Below are 16,206 nucleotides of genomic sequence, written 5' to 3' on the forward strand. Positions count from 1 at the left end.
ACTTGTACTGAGAGCACCGCTCTGTCAATCACAGGCCAGCCACTAGTAATCTAATCACCCAGACTGACACCAGCATACACTGAATTATGTCTTCCTAATCTTCTCTAAATTAACATGAGCAGTTTAAATGCAAGTTTAATTGATGTGAAATCCAAAGTATGAATCGTAAGTCTCTTAAGGTACCTTTGTTAAAGAAGCCCCCTCCCCCTTTAACACACGTCAATCATGTTAGAGAGGCTTGACACATAATACAGGTCTGAATCTTCTAATGGTAAGCATGTCCAATGACGAACCTTAGAGGTGTACTCAGATAGCATTGTTATACAGGACAGTTCCAAATTTACAGACGAGTTCCCTTTTAGGATGTTAATAGTACTTGTACCTCTAGACCTGAAGGGTGAATATATTCAAGTGGTTTTGCCCTCTTCAGAGGCTGATAATGCCTGTTAATGCTCGACAGTATGTGGGCAAATAAACATAACATTGTCGCTGACTGCTTTATGACCCTTCTCTGAACTTAGCATCCTAAGCGGTCTACTTGGCCGATCCAGGCTTGGTATTGTGTAAAGGGTACCAGTTCGAATTGTATCCTATGCTCACAGAGGAGATCTGTAAAACAGCAATCTGCTGTTTCATTTCACTGCAGACAAGGGGCCTGTTTTAAAATGTGGAACACCTTAAGTTGTGAGGAATTAAATATATTTTTCAGGAGAAATTCGTGAATTCTCATTCACTGCAATGTCGTGCAAAGCCTGGCCAAGCAGGTTGCACCAGAAGCGACTAATTTGTGCCAGCTAATCTGTCTCCGCAAGTCCCTGGACCGCTATCTTGCTGCAAGCCACGGTGTGCTTTTGAAAGCATGAAATGAGTTTTCTACAGAGCACATGGTTTCTCATTTAGCTCATCTTTTTATGGAAATAGTCAATGTATAGTTCATTGCCAGTATCTCTGTCTTCTGTCAAAGCTGATAGCTTTTGCAAAGGTGTTCCTTAGAAATAAAAGAAACTAATTACATTCTGGAGCGGAGGCTCTTCCCGTCGACCTGGTACACTGCAAGTATTGTCATTAATGCACCCATCATAGGGCGGTAAAGTACGTTAACAAGCCAGATGACCATAGAAAAAGGTTTCTATATATGGAAAGGTTGAAGGTAAAGATGTATTTTACTCTCGTTGAAGGACTTGTTATTGTCTTCATGAGCAGTACCTTTCATAAGTGCAGTACCTTTCATAAGGTGACCTCTCATGATACGGCTTATCTAGCATGTGTGTAGTGCATATATTTTTCAATCACAAGCCCAATCAGGTGAGGAAGGCACACACTGGATCAACCATTCAGTGAAGTAATCAGATATCTCTTTGGGGGACATTTATAACTTTCCACTCTTTTCCAGTGGATATGGCGGAGTGATGTTTTTTTTATAATATGTAGACGACTGCAGTCCCTTTAAAATCTGGGTTCTCATTTTCTTTACTGCCTAAATATGTTGTCACTACTAAGCTGCAATAACAAATGAAATAAGTACTCTTCTGTAATCATTTATTACAGATGAGTTATAGAGTTATAACGCTAGCACCTGAGTCAGCATGAAAAGCTTCTTGAGATGACCTTCGAGTGCAACTCTCTCCTAAACAATTAAAAGTAGAAGCAGCTTTTCAACTCCCTTTTTCATTACCTGAAAATTCAGTCATTGCCTGATAGGAGACATATTTTGCAGTATGATTGTTTCACTGCTTAACATTCCTACTAGAGAACAGGGATTTATCTGCACGTTCTAATCCCCAAATTCGCCTTTAATAATGACTGCATCAAAATGTTGAAGATATGTTTGCAATAAATCACAAGCTGCATGATGTTGTGCTTATTTTTGAAGTATGGATCCACATTTATTTGACATATCCACAGCCTGAATAACGCTTTTAACAGATGGATTCAACAAGCATTGAGTAGGAGATTATTAGAGAGTTATAGTGCAAACACGAGACGAAGAATAAAACATCCCAGCTCAAATTTAAAGTATACTGCAAATCACCTCATAGTTGTGGGCCCATATAAAAGAACTATTCCTCCAGCTTGCTCCTTTAATGACCACAGAGGCCCTCTGAAATCTGCAGTATTCTCATAATGTACATCAGGGACCTGTTCTTCCACTCACATCAATAGTGACTTTAACGCACTGAGCCCAGTGTTAGAGCAGCGACTGGCTTTAGGAGGTGTAATTGGGATGTAATGTATCTGGTTAAAAACAGTAAATAAGGAACAATAAAACATTATTGACAAGAACGAGGGGAAACAGTGGCACATTTTGGGTAAAGACCCAGAACGGGCAGAGAGATATTACCGACGAAAAATTTTAATGAGATGTGAGAGATATGCATCATGAAACAAAAGCAAAGGAGACCCTGGCGAGGTGTAATATTAGAACTGACTGTTGACTCACTAGCACGTGTTTGGAGGAGAGCAGGCGGAGAAAGAAACACAGTGAATAACGATAGGAAACAAAGTGGAAGATATCACACGAAAGAACTTCTATAACCTCTTTAATCATTGACACAATTATTTCTAGTGTAGCAAGTGCAAACATCAAACAGTGAAAGAAAAGGATAAGTTTGAAAAACAGTCCTCTTGGCAGATCACATTATAAGACGTTTGGTTCTCTGCTTTTCTTGAGGAAAGTGAAGAGGATGATATTCACAGGGCTGTGCGCATGGGCTCTCAGAGTCTGTAGTGGGAAGGATAGCTGTGTTCACCATTATAAATGGCAGCAGAGCATCTGACCCCCCTCCAGACCTCTCGTTGTCTTGCAGCAGTAGATGCACTCAAATACCATTCATGGATGCAAAAGTCACAGTGCCACTCGTAAGTGACAAGAGTTGAACCACTCCCTCAGTTTTGAAAGTGAAACATGCCCATTTCAAAGCATTCATTTTGTATGCTCAGTTCTATGATTGTATATATGGAGTGCTGTGCAGAGTCAATGGCAAGGATACAGTCAATTACTAATTGGAGAGGTAGCTGACTTCTGGGAACCGAAATGTAATGTTGATGCATTGTGAAGCAATGTTTTTTAAAGAGGTGTGTCTTCAACTTTCTCCTGATTTGGAGCACGGTTGGGGCAGTCCTGATAAATACAGAGATATTGTTTCAGATTCTTCCATGTAGAGCACCCTTGAGGGGTCAGCGTTGGGTCTAGGAAGCCAGAAAGAAAGGCGTTTCCACCCTCTAAGTTGTTGTCCTCACCTGGCAAAACACCATTTTCTATAGTCAATCAGACTCTTTTCTCAGCTGTTGCCTTTCTGTATGTGAAGTTACTTAGCCTTGATTCACAGATGTTCTGGGCTTAAGCTTACAGTTTTTAACAAAATGACCAGTTCTTCCACTATACATACACAATTTCTGTGTGCGTCTTTTTTTTTCTTTCTGTTTTTAATGCAGGGCCTCTGTCTACTTGCATGCGTTCAGAAGATTCTAAAGTCTGACTTTCTTCTGACTGTAGACGTACAAGTGACACTTTTGTCTCAGGTTTTTTTTCTCTCAATGACATTCACCAAGATAAAGATCTGACTGTATGTAGGAAATTGGGTTGCTGTTGAGGGAGGTGAAACCCTACTCAAGCAGGAACCACAATCCTTGTCAGGGTGAAGTCACAAGGAAAAAGGATTCCACACCAGATTAGAAACATAGGGTAATTGTTATTAAATTAAACAAGTCCAAAACAAAAAAGATCCAATCATCAGAACAAGAGATATGGAATTTTAAACTTTTAAGGTAAAATAGCGCCAAAACACAAGCACCCACTGTGGGTATCTGGTTGCGCTGGACCGGCACAAAGTCACAAGTTAAGGCCGACAGAGATGGAGTGTGGGCAAGGTACATGGACCCAGTTAGGCCCACGGAATAAGAGTACCTTAAATCCTGGTTGCTGAATGTTGCAAAGTCCTGTGTGGAGGATGCATCGTGCAACCAAGGTGATGCGCCAGTTCTGGGGATGTGTGACACTGTGATGGGAGAGCCTGCATTGTTGTCAAGGAGGCCGTCGACATGGGAAGCTTGCAATGTGAAGTCCTGCAGCGAGGATGCGTGGTGCATCATCAGCTTCCAAAGAGACTGCAGCAATATTTTGTGTGATTGCAGCACGCAGTGTATACAGAGGTAATTCCTTCATCCCATCCTGCCAGTGATGGTACATCCAGGCACAACTAACTGATCTATTGTGTGTGGCTGTCTAGGAAAATTACAAAAAGACCAACTGCCAACTACCCCCAATCCTGTGATCCAGAGGCAGATTGCAGGCACTAAATGGCTAAGGCAGGAAGATGCCAAATTTCTAAAAGTGGCAACCAAAATTCTGACTACACCAATAAAGATGATTTTTCATTGCAATTCCAAATACACCAAACATGAACTGTTTACCTGGTCCCATTTAGAAGTTACAGCTTATTAAATGTAATAAGGCCACTCCAATGTTAACCTATGGTAGAGGTAGGCCTTGCAATAGTGAAATATGAATTTAAGACTTTTTTACTACCAGGGCATATGCAACTTAAAATTACATGTCCTACTTTTTAAATACATTGCAACCTTCCCTGTGGGTTGTTAAGGGGCTGAACTGGGGTGGCGAAGTGAGCTAAACAACGACGATGGATTCCACCCAGTTCTGTGACTTGGGGTGAGTGTCTGAAAAGTTTCAGTGCTCCGTCCAACGTCTCCTAGAGTTTAAAACTGCACTCATTGGTTGCAATGGCAGACCTGAGGTGTTTAGAGGGCTACCAAAGTGGATGGTACAATAAGTGCTGGGGCAAGTTAAAACCTACAGATTCAGCAGATTTATTTAAGAATAAATGATTGAGTGAACAGCCTGGTTTTAACTTATGAACCTATCTAAAATTGATCAAATTGTTTTCAATTCTCAAAGAGTGAGTAAGAGAACCACATAGAAAAAAGTACCTACCCCGAGTCGAGATTTTTTTGATTTTTAGGAATCTGCAGCAAGTGAGCCGATGAAAAGTGAGGAGCTGTGGTAGGTGCTTGCCATGTGAATAGATCCTTGATGAAGACAGGGCAGCGTCATATAATGCTTTGATGTTTGCATCAGCTTTTTAAAACAATGGGGTTCTCAGTAAGAAGCGAATGCAGGGCCCGGATACACGTTGCCTGTGCTTGATTTGTGCATTTAAATGTTTTGCACTTAAACAGGAGCAAAAATGCAAGTGCAATTTGTATTCAGCTTTAAAGGTGCACCAGTTAACAAATCTGTCTAGATATAATTTATGCAAGTTTTACATCACTGCACGGGTCTAAATAATTCACACATGCCTCGCAGCACTCTAATATGCAGGAGTCTGCCACATTGTTTATCAAATATGGTCATAAGTTTTCAAACCGTGCATTCTGGTTTCTGAAGTCATCTTTCAGCGGTACAATGTTTCTTTGTGGCGATTGTAAACCTTTCCTGCGCGGCGCCTTTATACGCCAGTGTTTCAAGGTAATAGTTCAAACATGTCTGTACGATGTCTATATGTCTTGAGATTTTGGCTGAAATGTTGATAGCTTTATACAAATGCGGTTATCTGTACGTGTAAGCACGTGTGGCTTCATGAATACGCCAGCCTGTATTTCTGTTTTGTTTTTTAAAGCGCAGAGATACACACGATTATTGCAAGGGGATGTATGTGAAATAAACGTTTTTAAAATAAATATGAATATTAATGATCTTATTGAGTGTTGTGTTTGGTCAGGCTTTAAATGGCCATATTTAGCGCTAAACGTTTTTGCTGTTGGCTTGAGTCCTGAGCAAGCGTTTTAACACCAATTCTGTGCAGCAAGCACTGCTTTTGTGAATAAAGAGAGTATTGACTTTACTGTTCCAATACCTTTAGAGATTTCTAAAAAAATATTGTAAGGAACTCACCAGGGTGGGGTGCGGGTGAGAGTCAGAAAGGTGAAAAAGGAGAGAGAGGAAGAGCTTTACAAGGCCACTGTTCCCAAGCTCCGCCTGAGATCTCCCAGTCAGCTGCTTGATCGAATTCAGGTATTGATTATAATCCTAGATTCAAAGTTAATTCTAGTCTGCGTAGAGGAATTTTCATTTGAATAATGATGATGGACTTGAATTAAAATGTTTTGGCTGGGCCGAACAGGTGCTGGCTTGGCAGAGACATCGCCTCCCCTCACCATTGTAAATAGTTCCATCGTACTTAATGTTGTCTGCTGATGAGATGGGGCTTTTCTCTTCTGGTGCTCCTAAAAGCTTCAAAACAGTTGATTCAGGGAAAAACTATGTGATAGCAATTCTGTGGTGTGGTGAAATCAGTGGTCTAGCAAGGAGAAGACGGGGCGGTCCACTACGGGCGATATGAGATTTGGGGGCGGCGGCCACCCCTCACCGCTCTTACCTGCGGCCGTCGCGGGTGGCAAACACAAGACTCGCCAGCAAACCCCCGCTCTTATATGCAGCCGCCATGGGTCGGCAAACGCAGGGACTGCCACGAGCGGCCAAAGGTCTAGCTAAAATTACTGTCACATGATATCAATACTGGGATTTGTACGTATTTCCCATACCCATATTAGAAGCGTGCCTCTAGCCGGGATGCCCTAGTTGCAAGTCTGCAAATCGTACACAGTGCTCTTGCACTAAAGGTACCCAGACTTAAAGTATCAAAAATGAAGGTATCCAGCCAGCATGCTTAGGATGAGCAATAATACAAAACCATTTTATGCATCGTCATGACCTTCCAGTATTGCTCCAAATGGCAATGTGAGAGACAGATTAATCGCTGGCTGCCTTGTGCTGCCCTTGTAATTGATCAGGGTATACAGATTTGGGTGTGCTAGATGAGAGACGTAATTTAGAGCTTCCGCCTGCCAATCTTGAATTCCCACATGTCATTTAGAGTCAGGAAAGTGCTGGATTTCCGAAGGTGGAGCATCAGCTGATGCAACCGTTGCAAACCCTTGAACTAATGACATATCCCTCTCAGGGCCACCAGGTAATAGTGGGACAGGGAAGAGTGTGAGAGGGAAAGATACTGATGCTTTCAGAGCTTGTTTCAGAAAAACAAACAAAGAATGAATACCAAGTGACAAAAAAACGTGGCGTTTTTATTTATATCCAACTGTATCTTCAGTACATTTGCCGTCTGCAAACATTAAATAAGAATCTAAGTGTATTGTATTGGCTGGGTTCAAACTGGAATGGCATGGTGAGCAAAAAAACGATGAATTTAGGCCCATATCTCTGTACTGGGGTGAATGTATGACATTGTTCTGCATTCTGTCCATCAACTGTTGTTTTTGCATTTGGCACCCTGCAGCACACACTTACAAAGAGGAATGAGCCTCTTAAGATTGTTTTTGAGCAGGAAGGTATCCCTTCCAGCACAAAACCTATCCTATCCCCAATGCAGGCATCTTTGTACCATTGGGCAAGTGCCCATGCGTTGGTGCTAGGCAGCCACAAGGGCACCAGTTCAGGGATAGAGCCGAACAGCATCATATCTTTGCAAATATGTCACAGTTTAGCTGCTCTCTCCTCTTCACACAATGCAGTACAGCAACTTGCCTTGCTCCATTCTGTTGCATGGAAGATTAGTAAAAATGGTCGCAGACTGTAAGATCTAGTATGTCATCTCAGATGTAGGTTACAACTGCGTTAATGATGTGCCTTGGGCAGAAGTCAAATGAGAGAGGATTCAGGATGTGGTGTGTTTATATTTGGGATTGAAGTCGGGCTTTGTCCAACTTTGGCAAGATTTCCGTGTTCCAAAAGAGACCTGCGATGGTTTGATAGGTGTCTGGGCTATTTAAAAGTGGGTTGGTCAGAGAGTATTTTATGGTGGCGAGGAACTGCATGTATTGATGGAGATGCTTAGGATGGTGGTTACTAGGATGGCTAGTGCTTTAGTGTTTTCAGCAGCAATGTTTGCTAAGAATTGATCACCAGAGTCTTTGCCAGGACTGAGGCAGGATAGGATAAAGATAGTGCTTAATTTGTGCCCGTGTTTGCCAGTAGAGCTACGGGGCATTCATTTTTGGTGACCGCCACATATTTTTCCTCATCTGAAAGTTCCCCAAGAGCAAGAGGGGCGAAAACAAACTAAGAGGAAAGAAGTAGAAAGAGAAAGACGTAAAACCGTCACAAAGGGGCAAAGCAGGAACCTGCAAGAGTGAGATAAAAGTACAGTGTCTGGTAGTGGATTGAAGATGGATGATGTGGATTCCATACTACATAGCCTTAGTAATTGGTACGCTGATATGTAATTGAGCAGGCCCTGGGCTTCTAAACAGAGCCTCGGGCACCGTCATTCATTCTTTTTCAAATTAAGCGCTGGATAAACAGGGTTTCTGAGGGGCCTGCTCTTTTAAGCCAGAAGCTGATGGCTATAGACTGCGGAGGTTGGCTAGTGGTGCAGGGGTGATCTATTGCAATTTTGAGTTTTTAGTATTGCCCTTGCAAAGTATAGCACCCAGAATCCCGACTACCACAATGCCATGAAGATGAGTAGATTAAGGTAAAGTATGTACAGCGCGCTATTACCCTACCAGGTCATGTTTGTGCTCAACAAAACTCCAAATAAATAAATAGATGTATTGTTTTCCACTCCTGATTCACAGAAGTAATATGAGACGAAAGTCTAACTTTATGACTTTCGGTATTCACAAAGGCCATTTACGAGTAGTAAAGTTAGACTTTTGGTCTAAGTTTAGACCAAAAGTCTAACTTAGACCAAAAGTCTAACTGTACTAGTACTAAACTTAGACTTTTGGTCTAAGTTTAGACCAAAAGTCTAACTTTACTACTCAGAAATGCCCTTTGTGAATACCGAAAGTCGTAAAGTTAGACTTTCGTCTCAGATTACTTCTGTGAATCGGGCCCCACGTCTTTGCACTTTGGCGATGTAAATGTATTCTCAAGGTAGGTAGATGTGGCAGAGACCTATATTTCCAAACTACTGACAGCGTTAAGAGCAAATCTGATGTAAATTAGTATTGAAAAACGACCCCCACTCCTAACTGCTGAAATAAAAATTAACCTTTCCCATCTTTGAAGCATCAAAGCATAGCTGCATCTCCAATAAATGTGTATGTATGGAACACATAATGCGTCACTTGTGTATGTACAGAATAAGGTTCCTTTCTGCAGGGCTAATTGCAGCTCTGTTTGAAAGCGTTTTATAGAAATTACAGTTTGTCTGAGAGCAGTGGTGTCCTCTGATGTGAAAACAGTCTTTTCCTTGCAGTATTTTTTGTGGTACTCGACGGGGTTGGTTTGTCGACGATGGAGCATATGAAAGATATGCAACATTGTCTTAAATCTGACTGTGAACTGTGATTTACCATAGAAAGCACATTCCTGCGGATATTAATAGGGTCAGGTATTTGTCACAACCCACTCTGTGATACAAGTAAAACGAACGCCCAATGGTTTTCAGAAATGATGGTGTCTTTGATAGGCCCAGTTAAATATCAGTGAATCATACATACAACTGTGACATTAAATGGAAGAATACTAGAAGTTCCCGCCTTGACACAGCTCACAGAGCAGCTTGAATGTGTCACGAGAGTCCACACCTCTCCTGTAAGAGCATCCAGCAAATAGCTGAAGTATAGTCATTTAAGCTAGTTGGGCTCTCAGCTCCGGACATGCGCAGTAGACCTCCCTAGGTTTCGCTGACTTTGACAGTGCAGCAAGGTCATGCCTTCATATGGACGAACGGATTTCGTACAGGTTTTGCAGAGGATTAGACACAAAATTGGTTTTCTTAAAAATAAGCTGTGAACTTCAGGGCATCTCAGCGCTTCTTGGAATTGCACAGTTTTGTAGCGTTCAACATGAGGTAAAGACGCGCAGCTGCAATGAGTTAATCCAAGGGATATTCTCCTAATGTAAACCGGATCTAAAGCCAGCTTGCAGTCAAAGGGCAATGTAACCTTAACAATAATTGCACTGTAGCACTACTATAAATTGCAAAAAACAAGCATTGAATTAATAAAAATTCAATATAAATGAAAAATGTTTAAATGGTGACAAAAAAGTACATCAGACATTAAGGGCGCATCTATGAAAAGTGGTACAAAGCTGTGCTCCTAGACACTCTTTTGGTCGCAGAGACGGATAATTTTAATAGTTTATCTAAAAACATCGGCAACTATTACCAGGGACTGGGCTTTGGATTCTATTGATTGCTCAATCAATGTGTACCAATCATCTATCACTGGAAAAATAAAATGATTCGAACTTGGGTATCAAGGAAAATTCTGAATTTCTAAATTGGGTCTAGGTAGCTGGGTTTATGGATATGTGTTTTTTTTGTAGCACCCAAATCTTTGAAATAAACATTTCTGCAGTTGTTTTTGCTGACACCTTCTTTCTATATCAAAATATTGTTGTTTTCAACCGAATAATACGAGCAAATGTCCTACGTTGCTAGTAATGTCTTTATAGAAATAGTACCCCACATGACTAGGTGGACATATCGTATGGAGGGACAAAACCCTGACCCAGTCGAGTGACATTTTCAGGAAATAAAATGCCAGCATTTTGCCAAGTAGCTTGTTTACCATACTTGGGCCCCCATCTGTCAGCACCAAAGGAACCCATGAAAAGTCAGTAAACAGAGGAATCTCATCACCTTTCATTACTAAGAATACCTTACAAACAATAAACTATGGCTAAGAAACACAAGTTTGTCCAATTTATGTGCTGGAAAACATTGGAATTTTGGTTAGCTGCAAGAATCCTCCTATCCTGCATTCCCATATTTCTCCTGATAAAGACAATACCCATATTTTTAGGTGGGCATATGGCGCAGGAAGGAATAGGGAAAAACTGCAACCATGTCAAATAACTTTTTGAGGAATGCATTTTGACTTGTATTTGGGTACATGGCCACTCATCATACAGAAATCTTTATCAACTACACCATTTCGAAAGTCTAGAGATGGAAGAGAATCTAAGAAGAAGAAGCTTGCATGGATTCCATCACGTTTCTTGTGACCAAGAATGCCCTACAAATGGCAAACTAGTGCTAAAAACGAATTTCCTCTTATTTATCAGTTAGCAACATTGTCATTTTCCAACAATTCTCTTGATAAAAATGTACCCTTATTAGAATGAGTTAATATATCATACAGGGCATGAATGGGACAAAATTGTGACCATGTCAAGTGACATTTTAAGGAGGAAAAATCACATCAATTTGTCATATACTTTGACTCTTCTATTTTGTCTCAGGGTGTCCCAAAGCCGAAGGAACCTTATCAAAACAAGATATTATAATGAACAGGGAGTTGAGAAAAGTGTGGTTGCGTGGAAGTCACCAATTTCTGATAATTAAACTGCCCTGCCAACATCAACCTATGTGCCAAACAAACAGAGATTCTGCAGACTTAAGAGCCAACCGCCACTGGAGCTTAAGCCAACTGCAAAAAGAATACCATCTTATATTCCAAACTTCTCCTAATAAAAATAGGTTCCCAAATGTCTGGGTGAACTTTTCAAATGGGAAGGGAAAAGGCCAAAATCACAACCATGTCAGGTGATGGTATGAGACGGAAAACTCACAGCAGTATTTGGGCCAGAAGTCGGCTGGCCCTATATAACATGTAAAAACCCCAACTTGGTAGTCTGTGATAAAACAAAAAAATATTTAGCAAAACAAATCTTAAAATACCATGTGCATATATCTAATACATAGGTCATTACACAAACCAAAAAGTTTGATCCTTGACTCGTTACAAAATCATCAAATTGGGGAGGCAGACACCTTGCATCAGGTGGACATTATGGATGAGATATTAATACATCATCAAATTCCGCCTCACCAGCATCATCAAAACTTTTGTGTACCATATCAACTTTGTTGTCTAAAATTAATATGTCCTTCCTTGTTCCAAAAGCGACTGTAACTAGTACGGAATTCATGCGGCCACACACACTGGAGAAAAATACTTTGATTCACCCTTGGGCACATGATCTGGTTTCTTTATCAGCAACCAACAACCCTCTATTACTTTCACCACATTGTTGGTAGTACCCCTTTATCTGCCCATTACTTTTTTCCTGACATCTATTACCCTACCTAACTTAAAAGAGTAAATATTAACACGCCTCACCTATTCTCTGTTCATCTGAGACCCTGGAACACGTCCTCTAAGTAAAACAAATGGAGAGACACCAGTGGTTTAATTGGACGTGGAACATATACATCATAACATTTCACTCATGGTACGCTTTCAGTTCAATTTGTTGTCTAGTGCTTACTGTAATTGATTCTTCAGTGTACGATTAAACCACTCCACTAACCCACTGCTTTTGGGATCATACAAAGATGTACAGGTATGAAGTATGCCTTTCTCACCTAAAAATATCTTAATTTCCTCCTAAACCATTTGGGTCCCATTATCTGTAACTAATTCAGTGGTATATCCATCCCTACTGAAAACATTTTGCAAAAAGTCAACAGTGGTACAGGTCTCAATGGTGTTTACAAATGCAACATTAGGCCACTTAGACACAAAATCAGTGATCTCTACAGCATAGTTTGGACATTCACTAGAACTGGAAATGTCTAAGCCCAACTGGGACCAAGGTGGCATGTTCATCTCTATTGCAACTACAGGGGACGGTTTGGTAAAATGGCTCTTGTCACTCACAACACAACTCTTACAATAACACATATAATTTTCCAAGCCTACATTTCATTGCATGTACACCCAGGTGCCCCTCATGGACCATCTCAAGCACCCTCTTTCTCAAATTGGCTGGCGCCATTAATTGTTAATTTTTTAATGCCAGTCCTTCATCACTTGTCAACATGCACATAAGGAGCAAATTCAATACTCAGATCTTTAGTATTATGCCAACCCATTTCAATCCAGTTTCTGATCTGGGACAAAACAGTATCTTGCTCCAAGGCATCCCTCCACTCTTGTTCCAAAATGGATGTATGTCAGTATAACGCGATCTAAAAGATCGCGGTACTTGACAACGCGGGCATTACAACGCAAGTCTTTAAAACGACTTGCGTTGGAGGGCGCGGATTTTGGAATCTTATAATTTTATATTCCAACACCAGTCCACGTAACAGTAGGGAAGGTGTTGGAATATAAAATTACAACATTCCTTGCCCAACAGCGCCATCCAGCGCAAGTCGTAGTAACAACTTGCGTTGTAATGGCAGCGTTCTAAAGGCACTGCGGTGTAAACACCGCGTTCTAATCGATGTTTCCCTTCCAAAATAGCACAATTGAATAATACAAATACATCATTGGTAAGTTAATCTCAACCCCCAATGGCAACCTGGACAAGAAGTCTGCAACTACATTTTGTCTCCCAGGAGAATACTCTACACGGTAATTATATAACTGTATCCAATACTGTCATTTGGCAATTGTGGGTGTGGTGCTACCATCACTCTTTGTACTGAATCAGTCCACCAATGGTTTATGATCCATAGGCAAAAGATTGGAAATTACCAAAATGTGTGTTCTAAAGAGTTGTGTACACCACCACTAAGCCATTGCCCCCTTCTCTATAATGCAGTGTGTCAATTCAGACCCTCACAAAGCTCTAGAAGCAAGCGTGATTGTTTCTTCCCTACCATAGTTCCGTCTCTGAAGTAACACAGCCCCTAGGCCATCATTACAGGCATTAGTTATAATAATGCTATCATTAGGATCAAAAGGTTTTAGAGGTAAAGTGTTCACTATATCTGATCTTATCCTTTCCACAGCTTATTGCCATTCTTTACTCCGCACAAATGCACATCCTTTTCTTCATGGTTCAGTTTTTAGTACAAAACGCGAAACAATTGTTGAATAATACTCTCTCAAACCTGTGTATGATTTCAACTGCTCTTTGTACGAAATGGTGCATCTTCAATAGCCTTGATGATCTCACTTTTGGGCTCTATGCCTTTAGCACTAATGTGATGGCCTAAATAGCCAGTGCCACTGGCCTCAAACTTGTATTTGTCTGCACACAAAGCGAAAACTTTTTCTTTCAATATTGACAACAGCCTACGCAACCTCTCACCATGTTCTGTCATGCTTTCACCAAATACCTGTATGTCATCTTGAAAATATAGAAATTTTGTTTATCCTTAAAACGCCTCTCTGATCCTTAAATATCAACCTCATGAGTCTTAGAAAAACTGAAGAGGAAGATGCCAACCCAAAAATTATACATTTATAACAAAATGCCCCTTCAGGAGTAATAAAAATGTAAGATGCTTGGAGTCATCTGTTAAGCAATTTGATGGTAAGCTGCAGACATATTAAGGGTAGAGAAAATCTCCCTGCCCTTTTAGTGTTCACAGCATTCTGATAATGTTGGAAAGAGGTTTGCGATCCACCCAGATGCTGTGATTTAAATCATGCAAATCCTCACATAACCTCAGTGTATGGTCTGGTTTACTGGCTAGTACAATTGGTGCCAAACACTCTCAGCTTTCCATGAGCTCAATGATATCGAGCTCAAACAGTCAGATTACATTTTTCTTAAGATCATCCCTTACACACAGTAGTACTTTGCGAACCTTGTGAACACAGGTGCCTCATTAGATTTTAGTACCACGTGGTGCCGAAAACCACTTTACGCATCAGGAAAATTGAATCAACCACATGTTAGATGTTACATTCATGCAGCACACATATCTTGTATCCAATAACTGAATTTTAGATGTATCCTGATCCGAATGGTTTGAGTCTAAAATTACATATAATTCACCATGATCTTTCCACCCTAGTATGTTTGAACAAAGCGCAGCCACATAAATAGCAGCATCTGCAACTTTGTTCTGAAATTCTAGTTGACCATCATATTCCCCTTCAACTTCAATCTTTGTTACCCCATAACCAAACACCTTTACATTTAAAGGTCCCAATTCTTGGGGTTGTACTTGTTTAAACACCTCCAAACCCAAATCTGCCATCACCTGGATTACACAACCATTAAGACAATTAAGAGGTTGTTTTATGTTAGAAAGAAATATTTTACCAAACCCATCTTTAAACTCTTCTCCATGTTCCTCATGACTTGTCACACTAAGGAAAACATCAATATCATCTCCACCCTGAGCAACTCCCTCACAATACTAGACACCAGGAAATTCCATGACGTGTGACAAACCCTGAAAAATTACCCTTTATTTGCACCTGAAACATATTTGGTATAAAGCTAGGCACAAAGGTGGGATTTTTGTTACCACACCTTAAACGCACAATATTATTATTGGCTTTTTGATGCTCACTATTGACATCCTGATTCATCTTCTATTTGTCTGCACTTGAGTTCTTGGAATCTTTGGCTGAGAATTTACGATGACGATTCGTAACTTCTCCACACACATTCCTGTCACTAGGAGCATATAGCTCTTTGAAGTAAACATCTGAATTCTCAATAGCATTGGCAATTGTAATGGGTTCCAAATCTAGATTATCAGTAGATAGTAATCATTCTTGTACCGTCCTATTGGACATCTTCTCAATTAGTTGGTCACTAATCATCTCATCACACATACCACAACAATTGCATGTGTGTGACAGTGTTTTTAAAGCTGAAACAAAATCCTCCACAGACTCTTCTTGCATTTTTGGTCCTTTGCAGGAATTTGTGCCTTTCTAATACCACATTCCTGCTTGACAAAAATTGTTTGTCCAAAGCTTGGCTTATGGTTGCATACACATCAACTTCATCAGTCGGACCATGTTAACATGCTTCATTTTGATAAGATTGGATTGTAGGTAGATTTTTTAAAATTGTTCTGCCCTCAGGGCCTAAGTTGCACATCCAAAGGGCTTTCTTGTTTTTCAAATTGGTGAACATGTCGCCATACACTGCATCCAGATACACTTCACATGCTCACTCCATAGGTGGTTTTGCCGGATGTTGCCAAAAATGGTAATGCAGGAGAAACACCCTCTATGCCACTTAATATATATCAATGACCTTATAAATGTGAAGAAGTTGATGACACTGTGTAATTGAGTGTTTTATTTACAATGGAGGCAGTCTGCAGGAGTTTATATTGCTACAAGCACGATCCCCCTGGCTTCAAAATAATGGTTGTATACAAATGTCATTTATGTACCAAAGTCTGCCTCACTCCAAAATGGCGGACGTAACTTGCATTGTCACACATGCACATAGGCCCTAAGGGCTTAACTGTCACTTGCACAGGAACAGAGGACTGTGCCACAATGCAT

The 16,206-nt window shown here is 40.6% G+C and overlaps 1 protein-coding gene across 3 annotated transcripts in view; it reads left to right on the forward strand.

The window, feature by feature from the left end:
• ZNF385B (zinc finger protein 385B) overlaps positions 1-16,206 on the forward strand; it is a 1,180,505-nt gene that overhangs the window by 447,927 nt on the left and 716,372 nt on the right. The window lies entirely within an intron of this gene.

The sequence above is a fragment of the Lissotriton helveticus genome, chromosome 3_1, assembly GCF_964261635.1.
Source record: "Lissotriton helveticus chromosome 3_1, aLisHel1.1, whole genome shotgun sequence".
NCBI lineage: Eukaryota > Metazoa > Chordata > Amphibia > Caudata > Salamandridae > Lissotriton > Lissotriton helveticus.